A 12,820-nucleotide genomic window follows, 5' to 3' on the forward strand; every position below is an offset into this window, starting at 1 on the left:
ACAGGATTCCTACAATGGTTATTCCAGTTATCCGGCACAGACTCAGTATGAGCAGCCGAACCCGCAGAGGGGTTGTTATGAAATGGTGGTACTAGGCATATCATGAGAAATTGTCCCAGACTTGGGAGAGACATATTTCATCAAAGCACTCAGGCTACGGCCCCCATTGTAGTTACTACTCCACCTATACGACCAGTTAGGGGTACAGGACGGGCCGGTAGAGGGCGTCCTAAAGGTGGAGGCCCGGCCCGTTGATATATTTGCTATGGTATGGCTGAGGTCGCTACACCAGATGGTGTCGTTACAGGTACGATCTTGATTTAATATAAAGGAATAATTTTCTTAACTTGATTCGGTTCTGAGTATCGAGGCGAGCCCTCCTAATATGCTCCACTTATGAGTGAGCTTCGTAATTCTATAATCTACTTATGTGTTTACTCTTGTTAGGGGATTCTATGGAGATAGTCATGTCTATCATTCTATGAAAATAAAAGAAAATGTGAAAGTTTGCCTTTAAAACTCATTTGAATTGACTTCAGTCAATATTTTGAGCAAACGGACCCGGGTCAGTATTTTGACGGTTCCGGTCCATATTGTGATTTGGAACTTGGACTTATGCCGGAAATAAAATTTGGAAGTCCCTAGTTTGAATTATCGCCATTTGACGGAAATTAGAAATTTAAAGGTTTAAAGAATTCCTAAATTTGGCCATAATTAGATTTTTGTTGATACCGGGTCCCGATTTGGATTCCGAAAGTTCAATCAGCTTCGTAACAATATTTATGACTTATGTAGAAAATGTGAAGTTATTCCGATGTGCGTAGGCACGTTTTCCGTTAATTATTTTTAAAAAATAAAATAAAAAGGCCTAATTTTATAAAGCTTAAATTTTTAAGTTTGACCGATAGTTGACTTTGATGATATCGGGTTTGGATTATGGTTCTGAAAATTTTAGTAGCTTCGTTATTTCATTTGAAACTTGTACGCAAAATTTGAGCTCATTCTGAATTGATTTGACATATTTCGGCGCGAGTTATAGAATTGAAAATTTCATAAACTCATAAGTCTGAATCGACGCGCGATTTGTAGTTTCGCCGTTGTTATGTGTGATTTGAGACTTTGAGTAGGTCTGAAATATGTTTTAAGACTTGTTGGTATGTTCGGACAGGGTCCCTAGGGGCTCGGGTGCGTTTCAGAGTGGTTTCGGACCATTTCTAAGCTATTTTTAACTGCTGGTTTTTGGCTACAGCTGTGTGCATCGTAGAAATTTCTGTTGCACACGGCTAAATTTAGAAGCTTATATCTCGTAATCTGTAAGGAATTTGGAGATGATCCAAAAATGAAAGTTGTAGCCCTTTGAGTCTAGTTTCCAAAAATATAAACCATTTATCATTTTGATATTTTTATAGAAGGTTATGGTTGATTAACCAAAGCTTGGTACTGCAGTTGTTTTGCCTAGCAGTGTGCATCGCAGAAATTTCTGGTGCATACGGCTGGCTTTGAAAGCTTATATCTCGCAATCTATAAGGAATTTGGAGATGATCCAAAAGTAAAAGTTGTAGCTCTTTGTATCTAGATTCAGAAATTTAAACAGTTTAGCATTAGGAGTTATGTACAAAAGGTTATGATTGATATACTAAAGGCTATCTGGGAAGAGTTTTGAAATCGCGAAGAAGAAATTTCTGCTGCACATGGCTGACTTTGGGAGCTTATATCTCTCCATCTATAAGGAATTCGGAGATGAGCAAAACATAAAAATTGTATTTCTTGGCGTCTTGTTTCCAGAAAGTTAAACCATTCATCATTCAGGCATGGTATAAGAGAGTTATGCCTATTTCCGAATCAGGAAAGCCTGTTATTTTTCTGGGGCTGAGGCAAATCGCAGGTGTCAAATGCAATTTATAAGTCTCAAATGTCAGATGCAACTTGTGTGTAAAGATTCTAAAAATGGGGGTTTCGGCTATTTTAACATATTTGGAGCTATGGAGCTCGGATTGAAGTGATATTTGACGCGATTTTTACCATACGGATTGGAGTAAGTATTTTATATTAAAAATTGATTATACTTCATGATTCCATGGTTATTTTCATCAATTATTAGTGAATCAAATAGAAGAAATTGGAGAAATTTGTAAAACTCTTCAAGAACAAAAATTTAAGATTTGGAGGTCGATTCGTTATCAGAATTTGATAAAATTGGTATAGTTGAACTCGTATCAGAATGGGCATTCGTATTTCGTAAAAATTATATCGGGTTCCGAGAGGCGGGCCCCGCGTTGACTTTCGGTTGACTTTTAGAATAAAATTGGAAATTGACATATTATTATCCAAAATTATTTTTTATGAATTGTAATTAATTTATAAAAATATTTTGATTAGATTGGAGCCGTCTGAACGTCGTTTCGCGCAAGAAGGCTATTTTGGGATATCGGCCAAACTCTGTTAAGGCAAGTGTCTTGTCTAAATATCTTGTCTAACTTTATATGGGGGAAACCACCCCTTAGGATTTGAGATGATTGTTTCATTCGTGTTATGTGAAGGTCGTGTACGCGAGGTGACGAGTGGGTACACGACCTATATGTGGTATTTGATCGATTTGGACCCTTAGGCTCCTTTTATACAATTGATTGTAAATATTGTTTCATGATTATATCTTTTGTTGTTAGAATTATTTGTACGTGCTTTACTGAAAATTGTTAGCACGTGTTCCATCTTCGTTGTCAAGATCACCTTATATTCCAATTATTGATCGTAACCACTCGTTGAATTCATGCTTTACCTGCTACATGCCTTAATTATTAATTGATGCTCATAAATTTTGCCTTGGCTTATGGATTGTCATTTCCTTGTTATTTGATTTCGTGAGCTATCGTGTAGCCTTTTTCATTAGTTGTGACTTCTTTGTGTAGCCTCGTTATTTCTTTTGATTTTGTGGTATATCGTAGTTAGTTGTAACTTGGTTGATTAATATTGAGAGGGATCGGGTTGCACGCCACAACAAATATAATTTAATATTGATAGGGATCGGGTTGCACGCCGCAACAGATATGATTTAATATAGAGAGGGATCGGATTACATGCCGCAACAGATGTGATTTAATATTGAGAGGGATCGGGTTGTACGCCACAACAGATATGATTATTATTGTGTGGGATCGGGTTGCATGCCGCAATAAATATAATTTATTATTGCATGGGATCGGGTTGTACATCGCAACAAATGAACAAATATGAAATTATTGTGATATTAAGGTTAATTCCGATTGTGATTCTCATGATGCATTTCATGCTAGGACAGTTATTGTGATTTCTTAAATTACCTTATTGTATTTTGATTATAATTAATTTTTGTCAATATATAAAAATAGAACAATATGGACTTCTTGTGTGAGTCATGTATCCTATATGATATGTTAAGTTGCTGAGAATTTAGCAGACGAAATGAAAGAATTTTCAAGTTATTCCACTTGTGTGTCTTTCAAAAATAAAACTCATATCTTATTCGGAGATTTACTAAATTAAATGGTGATTATATTTTTATTCTAATTGATGTCTCAACTTTCTCATTATCTTATTGTCGTGTAATTTGCATGAAAATTTGTTATTTCGTTTTACTTTAACAAATTCCATATTTATCTCATTGAAACTTGATTTAATGTCTTATATTGTATAAATACAATATTTTATCGGATCTCATATACTTCTAAACTAAACTCAGTTGATATTCTATTTGTACAACCTCTCCACTATTTTAGCTTTTTTAAATCCTAAACTGGCTTAATGACTCGTGATATCGATGCTGAATTTATACACATGGTAGCACGAGAATGTTGCCGTGCAAAAGTGATTCGGAAGGTGTGGGCACAAGATGCCACATGTGTAAGAATTGGAAGTTGTGAATCATGAATTGAGATGTCGAGGAGTGATACCTCGGGTAATTTATGTTGAAATACATGCATCATAAATAATTTAATTGATTGATTTGTCATATGATTCCTTACTTGAACCCATTCATATGTCATTTGTACTCTGACTATGTTGTTGCTTAATTACTTGATTGTTTTCTCGTTGCTATCCGTGTTCTCATTGTTCTCATTGTTGATTTGAATTGGAAATTCTTCTGTTATTGGCCTTACATTGATATTTTTTCTTTGTTATCTTTATGTAGCATTTTGTACAGGTTTATATGCCTGGTAGGTGTATTGACCTGGCCTCGTCACTACTTTATCGAGGTTAGGCTTGATACTTACTGGGTACCGCTGTGGTGTGTACTCATGCTACTCTTCTGCACATTTTTGGGCAGATCCAGACACCTCAGTGTTGTTGATAATCTTGCTAATTAATTGGACATTGCTGCGGAGACTTAAGGAATACATGTTGTCGCGTTCGCAGGCCTCAGAGTCACCTTATGATATTTTCCTGCACTATTGATTCTATTCTGGAACAGTTGTATTTAGAGATTTTTCTAGTAAACTCTATAGAATTTATGACTTGTACTACCGGTTTTGGGATTGTAGGAAATTTCTATTTCATATTTAATACTTGTTGGTTGAGTCACCACTAATTCAGTAAGTGTTAGACTTACCTAGTCCCAAAACTAGGTGCCATCACGACATTCTACGGAGAAAAATTTGGATCGTGACATATTTGGACATGTTAGTATGGTTTGGAGAGGTCCCGGGAAGCTCAGTGAGTTTTCAGGTGTTCATGAGAGGTTCTTCAATGAAAAAACAATAAAGAACCTACACCAGATATGTAGGCCAATGGTTCTCGCACGAGCATGGGAGACGTCTGGCTTTATATCCTGCAATTTCAGTACTTTATATAAATAGCCTCATTTCGTACATTGAGTTTGTAACATCCCGATAGATCGTTTTGAGTACTAGCTCCCTTTTTTATATTTTGAGACTTTTCATAGTTCAATTTGATGATTAATGACTTGCGCGCGTGGTCTGTGTCGATTTTCGAAAAGTTTATATGTGAAATTTTAAAGAAAATATGATTTTTGACTTTTGAAATGATTAGAGTTGAACACGGTGAACCTTTTTGGTAAACGGCCTCGGATCACTTTTTGACGATTCTAGTATATTCGTATGATGATTTTGGACTTGTACTTATATTTTGTTAGGGTCTCAAGTGACTGTAATGACCTGACTGATCGTTTTAAGCATTTGCATGCAGTTTGGTAGTTTGAGGTCATGAGTAGCTTTATAAGATGTATTACGACTTGCATGTATGGTCGGTTTTGATTTTTGAGTGATTCAGAATGTATTTGGGAGAATGATTTTCAATTTGAAAGTTTTAAGGTGGAAGAATTGACCAAGTTTGACTTTTGTGTATTTGACCTCGAATCATAATGTTAATAAATAGGGTGAAGCTACTTCAAGGTGACGAGGATCTATTGAAGGCGCGTAAAGCAATTCTGCTTTAGGAAAAAAAAGATTTATCAATATTAGATAACAGACAATATCAAGAGACGCTTTATTTGTTTAAAATCGTGAAAAGATGAGATTTGCAAAGTTTCATTCATAATTAATTTTAGTGATTTTTACCTAACTACACTGTATTAGAAACTTATTTACTTATATTCTCTATGTTTTGTAGATTTTAATAAGTACCTAGATTTGTTTTACAAATTATATGCATTGCTCCTTAAAAGACTCCTACCCCATTATTAGTTCATTCAATTAAGGGATTCAATTACATCATTTCCTTTTTTTTGCCTTTCCTCTCCTCTCTCCTTTTTTTTTAACATCAAAATCCCTTAATCTACGCCAAGAATCTCCATCTTCTCTCTTCCCACCATTGCTGACAACTTTGTACTATTAAAAAAATCGTCAATTGTATCGTTCTTTTGCTGGGAGACTGGCAACACTGAAAATGAAGAAATATTCAGGAATTGTCTGAAGTTGATCGTAAAGTGGGTAGGCTTGCAAATATTTTTGCAAAGTGGGTATAGGTTCAATTGTGATCCCAAAATCGGGTATTGATGCAAAAGCTCCCATATACAAGTCACATACAATGAAGATTTTAGAAAGAAAGAAAACAAGATTCAAAACTTACCCACCGCTTGATTATAGAGCAATATTCCGAATTTCGTCTGCATTGTATCAATACAAAATAGAGATTTTGGGTGATTAGTAAAAAAGAGAAAAATTGAGTTTGAAAATCTTTGGAAAAGGAAAAGAATCGGAAATTTGGGGGGAGGGGGTATAAAAATAAAAGAGAGATTTTGGGTGATTATTAAGAAAGAGAGAGAAAAGAAATAAAATCTTAAATGCAGGGGGGATTATTGAAAATGGGGGGTGGATGTCGTGTAACTGATATGCTAAAATTAAAAGATCTTGAATTTTTTTAATGGTTTTGTATATAACTTGTAAATATAGATATATAAAGTAATTAATAAGGAACCTAAATAAAGATGGTAAATAGGTTTCTATTATAGTATAGCTAGGTAAAAATTCCTCAATGTTTACCTAGCTATACTATATTAGAAACCTATTTACTTATGTTCTCTATGTTTTGTAGTTTTTAATAAGTATCTAGTTTTTTTTTTACAAATTATATACATTGCTTCTTAGAAAAACAAGAACTCTTACCCATAATCTTACCGGTTAATAGACTAATAAAGAATGTGACTTAGTAATTAAATAGGTACCCTAGTATACCTTTAAATATTAGGTGGCGACTCTCTTTCATCAACAACAGAGAAACCACAAGTTGAATCTTGTTTTGACTAGTGCAAAATAGGGTGCAACAAGTATCTTTTTGGGGGAAAAAGTACTTTGGCCTCCCAGAAGCTTGGCCAAATAGGCTCGGGGAAAAAAGTACTTCAGGACAATATAAGTATTGGCTAATCTTTAAATATCATCTTTGAGAATGGTTATCTGTGCACTTATCCCGATTTTTTACCAGTGTAAAAAGGGGATGTGCACAGATAGGAAACTTGAGGACTACTATTTAAGGCACAACCGAAATTCATAAGCTTTATAAGTTTGGCCACTTCAAAATTAACTTCAGACTTACAAGTCTGAAGTTTCAAAAAAGTTCAGACATGCGGGTGTGAAGTTAGGCGTGTCACTGCCTATCTTCAAACAAGTCATAAATGTGAATTTCATAATAAATGTTTGAAGTTAAACTTGCATCTCAACTTCAGACATGTATGTCTAAATTTTAAATTTCCAATGTCTAATGTTTCTGTCATGTATGTCAGAAATTGAGAGTAGTTTATATAATCAGTCATGGTCGGCAATGTTACTCGAGCTGATATGAGCTTTGTCAAGATGTCATTTATAATGTGTCATGGGCCAACCTTCCCAATTCTTAACAAGTTTTATTAATTTTATTTGATAATTAAATAAATCATCAGAAAACAACAAAAAAAGTAAGAAAAAAAGAAAGAAAAAGGTTTTACACAACTTATTAGCTAAACCTTTTTAAATTTATTATAGCTATACATGACATATCAAACCAAAAAAAAAAAAAAATCTTTAAAAAAATATTTTGATTAAGTTTCTTATGATTAATATGGACTACATATTAATCAAAATTTTATATAAGCTGAATTGGGCGAGTCAAAATGAATCATTTATAAATATTATCCAATCTTAAGTCGGTTGGGTGGGCCATGCTTTCTGGTGTCACCCCTACTTTTCCAAGAAAATGGTTTTTCAAGAAAAATATTTTTCTTGATACCAAATAAACCCTTAATAAGGCCATTTTAGTATATATGACAATATCTATATCTATCTATATTATTATAAAAGTAGTGAAAATTTAAATTGCCATAATACTCTTTTAAATAATTAATCTAAATATCTTAATAAATAATTAAATGGTGTTATCTATTTATAATAGGAAAAATAACAATTTTATGAGCATGTTCCACCGTTTGGAACAATAACCACCCTTTCAAGAACCGAACTTCAAAAGCCACCTTTTGGAATGTTAAATGAAACGTAGACAGACACCAAACTAGGAACGTTAAACAGACACCAAACTAGGGATCTTCCAGCGATAATTAATATTCTTTTCATCATCTAATTAATTTTCTACCTTTTCGTTGTTGAATTATTGTAGTCTTACTCCGAGAATATCTTGTCTTCAAATAATTTACTTCGATTCTCTCTTTTTGGACAGAAACAGCTTCCTAGGAGTACGTCCTTGCTGAAATGCATACATGCTGGAAATTAGCTTATGTATTTTCTGAGAAAAATAACCTAGATCCAATGAGGGGAATACTGTGCTAAACCAAGGAAAAAGAATATGATGAAGAAATTTTGGTGAGGTTACTACTACTACTACTGCAAAATATTGAAGATGAGATACAATGAATCTTTTTCTTCCTCTTTCATGGGGAAAAAAGGAGAGTTATTAATTTGTCTGTCAACATGTTTTCATATTGTAGTTATCAATTTGTCTGTCTGCATGTTTTTATATTGCTTAAGGCGTGAAGTTTATGGTGAAGAATGACGAGTGTTATACTTTTTATGCTGCATAATATTTGTTAGATTACTATGTCAAAAACTAGATTCGATCAAGCTCTAAGAAGGTCAGAACATTATTTATTTAAATTTTTAGTTTAGTATAGTTTGAAATTATGTTTATCAAAGGAAGACAAATTGAATAACTTTTTTTATAAAAAATAAATTAACTTCTAACATATAGATTATATTTTATTAATGTTGCAAAAGGAAGAATCTAAGTATTAACTTAGTTGATATTGAATAAAGATAAAGAAAAAATAACTTTTCTTGTCGAGATTGATAAGAAAAGGTAAAATTGAAGAAGGAGTTTAATTGCTCTTGAAATACAGTTGAGGATGAAGATAACCTTGCCAAGATACGAAGGGAAAAAAAAAGAGAAAATATTAAAGTACAATAACTAAAAACAAATTTAAAGTCGAAAAAGATTAGTGATTTTTTTTTTCTACAATGAAATAAAGTATGAGCTAATTTAATTTTTAATGTTGTATTTGACGAAAAAGTATTATCGATGGTGTTTCAATCTAAATACAAACTTTAGTACTCCATTTTTCTTAATATATAACATTCAAAATTTAATATACATATTTTTTCATCATTTTGATCCATAATTTTTCTTTTCTCAGTTATCTTATTTATATGTATAGACAATTATTCGGATGTCAATGCAATTCACGCTATAGATAACGCCGTCTATTATATTTTCATCTAAATGATTTATTATTTTCATAAATTTAAATATCTATTATTGATGTTAATAGCTCTATAATATGAAGCGGGTTATTGTTCAATCTAAACAAAAGGCCAATCAAGGTACGAACACTAATACTTTTTACTCGATGTCCTGGTCAGTGGCGAAGCCACGTGGTCATAAGGGTGGTCGACTGACCACCTTTCGTCGAAAAATTACATTGTATATATAAGTAAAATTATTTTAGAGGTATATAACACATATTGAACACCCTTTGTCTGAATTATTTTACTTCTTTTAAATTTGAACACCCCTGGAGAAATTCATAGCTTCGCCACTGGTCCTGGTCATGAGATATCAATTGGAACAGATAAAAGGAACATACAATAGGATATATAAGGAAGAATTAGGCCAGAAACACTTTATTACATGTTTATGCCTCAACATTAAAGATAAGTAAAGGAAAAATATTTTCTCTATCCCAACTTATATGGCGGTGTTTGAATTTTGAGAGTTAAAAGATTTTTTCTTTAACCATAATTTTTATATATGCCTTTAAAATTTTTAAATTAATAAATCCTTTTTTGTTGGGATAGTTGATGAAGCTTGATATATATATATATATATATATATATATATATATATATATATATATATATATATATATATATATATATATATGCTTCAAATAACTTAACGATTCTATGTTTTAGTTCAATGTCAAAATTAACTTGTTTGACTATCTAAATACACAAGCCAATTGGGACGGAAGGGGTAACATGTATCTAATCAAAGTTTGATCGTTTATTTTTGTAAATTCAAACGATATCTAATTATTTTGACCTCAACAAATAAGTCGTCTAACGACGATCCACATTAGTCATTCATAGAGTATAATTTATTTTTCAACTATAATTGTTTAGTCAATACAAAACTGTTTATTATATGATTCGGCATACACGTACAACGCACGTACCGAAAGACAAAATCAAAATACTAGCACAAAAATATCTTATTTTTGTAAACCACCTACTTTGACCCAAGCCCAAATTCTTCTCAAGCGGACTCGACGAAAAACAAGCAAATGAGCGCCAACTTATACCGTGTCCTGCCTTAGAGAAAAAAACCCTTGTTTGCGCAAATTGCTCTTTCCCCTTCCCATAGCGAACTCCTCACGTTCCCTCCCTGGCAGAATTAAAATTGGTATGTTTTATTTTTCCCTTGTGAATACAGAGATGTTTTCCTTTCTTTCTTTCTCTCTTTAATTATACTTTTGAGTTACTGCATTCCATATGTTGAATTTCAAGTTCAAGCAATTGTATCATTATGAACGAAAGGTTTCTGATGTAAACTTAATTTTTTGAAAAGTTTCCTATCATCTAACACAGTATGAAAGTGATTCTCTACTGTCAACTACAGTTCAAAGATGTTTATAGTGCAAGACATGATAGAATTTTCAGTTTTTATTAGCTTTGTAGATTGAATTTTGCAGTTTTAGGACTAAGATACTACATTTGAGACTAAGGCTTGTTTGGTTTGGCCTATAATTTTTCAGTATAAATTTTGTGTGGGAATTTATGCATTATGGGGGTCATTTAGTTTAAAGACAAGTTATGATGTGATTACTAATGCAAAGATTGCAATGCATGGATTGTAATATAGGGATCGTATAATGCAAGGATGATTTCTTGTTGAATGTCTAGTTTGATATATTACTACATATTAGTATACAATGTATAATTTAAAATATTTATTTATTTAAAAAAAAAAATTCTTACTTTAATGAGTGTTTGGTCATTTTAGCTTTTTAGTCCATGTATACTAATAACTCCATTCCTGTTCCGAGATTCTATCTCACATAACTTAATGTAGGTATTATTTATGAGGAAAACAAAAAGGAGCAACAAAACATTGTATTAATTAATAGTGATTTCTATGTGGAGATTATATCTCCTTAATATTCCAACCAAACATTGTATAAGCTTATACTAATTTATATGTGGAGATTATATCTCTTAAAATTCAAACCAAACGGTCCCTACGTGTATTATTTTATGTGGGATAGATCGTGTAAATATGAATCAGGCATTAGCAGTATTTCGGTAAGAGCACCTAAAAGTGAACAAAATTCTTTAAAGCTAATTCTTTAATTTGGTATTGCAATAAAATGTTTGGCTCAATTCTTCGCCTCATCTATGTGTGCAGTTTGATGCTAATTGATAAGTTTAATATATTAGTTCATCATCTGGAAAGCATTATATGTAAATAGTTTGTTTTTTTCTTCATTGTTTCTGAGCCATTAATCATTTGATACAACTAGTCTCGCAAACTGTTATGGAAAGGGTCGTGTATTGACATGATCAAAAGAAATGAGTAGTGCCACTATATTAACTATGTATACGGTCAAAACCGATTCTCAGTCATAAAGACCGGTCGAGACAATAACGTTTCAATCGAAGGGTATTCACATGACAAGCTCGGACGAATTCCGAAGTAGAGACGTTGAGCTTCGAGCTATAAGACCAATCAACGGCAAAACTCGATATCATTATCGAGCCCGTGTCCGAATCGGACTACGGGGCAACACCGATCGACACAGGCCCCGAATATCGATGTCCCAAGACAGAACCGAGCTCGAACCAAGACTGGGGGTTCGATCTAACACCGAGCTCGAGTCAGTGCCAAGCTCGCAGACAAGAGCCGTTACAACCACACCGAGGGAGAGAATCTTGGCGAGAATCAAGGAAGAGACAAACCATCATGGGTCCTCCACTATATGTATTATTTTATTATGTTGTTATAGATAAAGCAGTGACCCTCTACTATAAAAAGGGAGATAGACTGTGTCATGACCCAACTGGAGGGTCATGACTAGCACCCGGGCCATACTTGTCGAGCACCAACGTACATTTTATCTAACCTTCCTTATTATCTTTAAGGGCCGACAAGATCAATATAAATAGTAAACATGGATCATGAACATCCAACAATGAAAGATAATGTCATGAACATACATAACATGGGACGACAAGACTGTCAAGAAACTATATATAAGGTACGAGCTATCATGATGCCATGAAAGACTATACAACAAAAATCAGCCGAAAAGGCATTCTAAACCATACATAAGTCGACACCTGTCTATGAGCCTCTAAAGGAACATAAGTGCTACAACATTGCCGGAACAGGGCCCCGACATACCCATAATGTCTATAACAAAAATGCATACCAAGACCATGGCAAGTCCGGAGAAGGGATCTCGCCAATAACCGCTGAACTGGACAGCCTACTGTGGTGGGGGAGCTATGTCTACCTGTCTATCAGGACCTGCAGCACGACATGCAGCGTCCACAAATAAAAAGGACGTCAGTACGAATAAAGTACTGAGTATGTAAGGCAGGAAAGCATAAGTAAGAACAGTAATGTAAACAGGGATAGGGAATATACAACCTGTGACATCTGGGTACCTCTGAGGGCTACTGACATGAAATACATGATACATAGATATATATACATAAACTTTTAAAACATACGCCTTTGTGGGCATCACCATCATCATATCGTACCCGGCCATAATAGGCTCGGTAAAACGTACCCGGCCACGTGAAGCTCGGTAAAACCCAACTGATCAGTGGTTGCACAATAG

This window comes from Nicotiana tabacum, chromosome 12 (genome assembly GCF_000715075.1).
Source record: "Nicotiana tabacum cultivar K326 chromosome 12, ASM71507v2, whole genome shotgun sequence".
Classification (NCBI taxonomy): Eukaryota; Viridiplantae; Streptophyta; class Magnoliopsida; order Solanales; family Solanaceae; genus Nicotiana; species Nicotiana tabacum.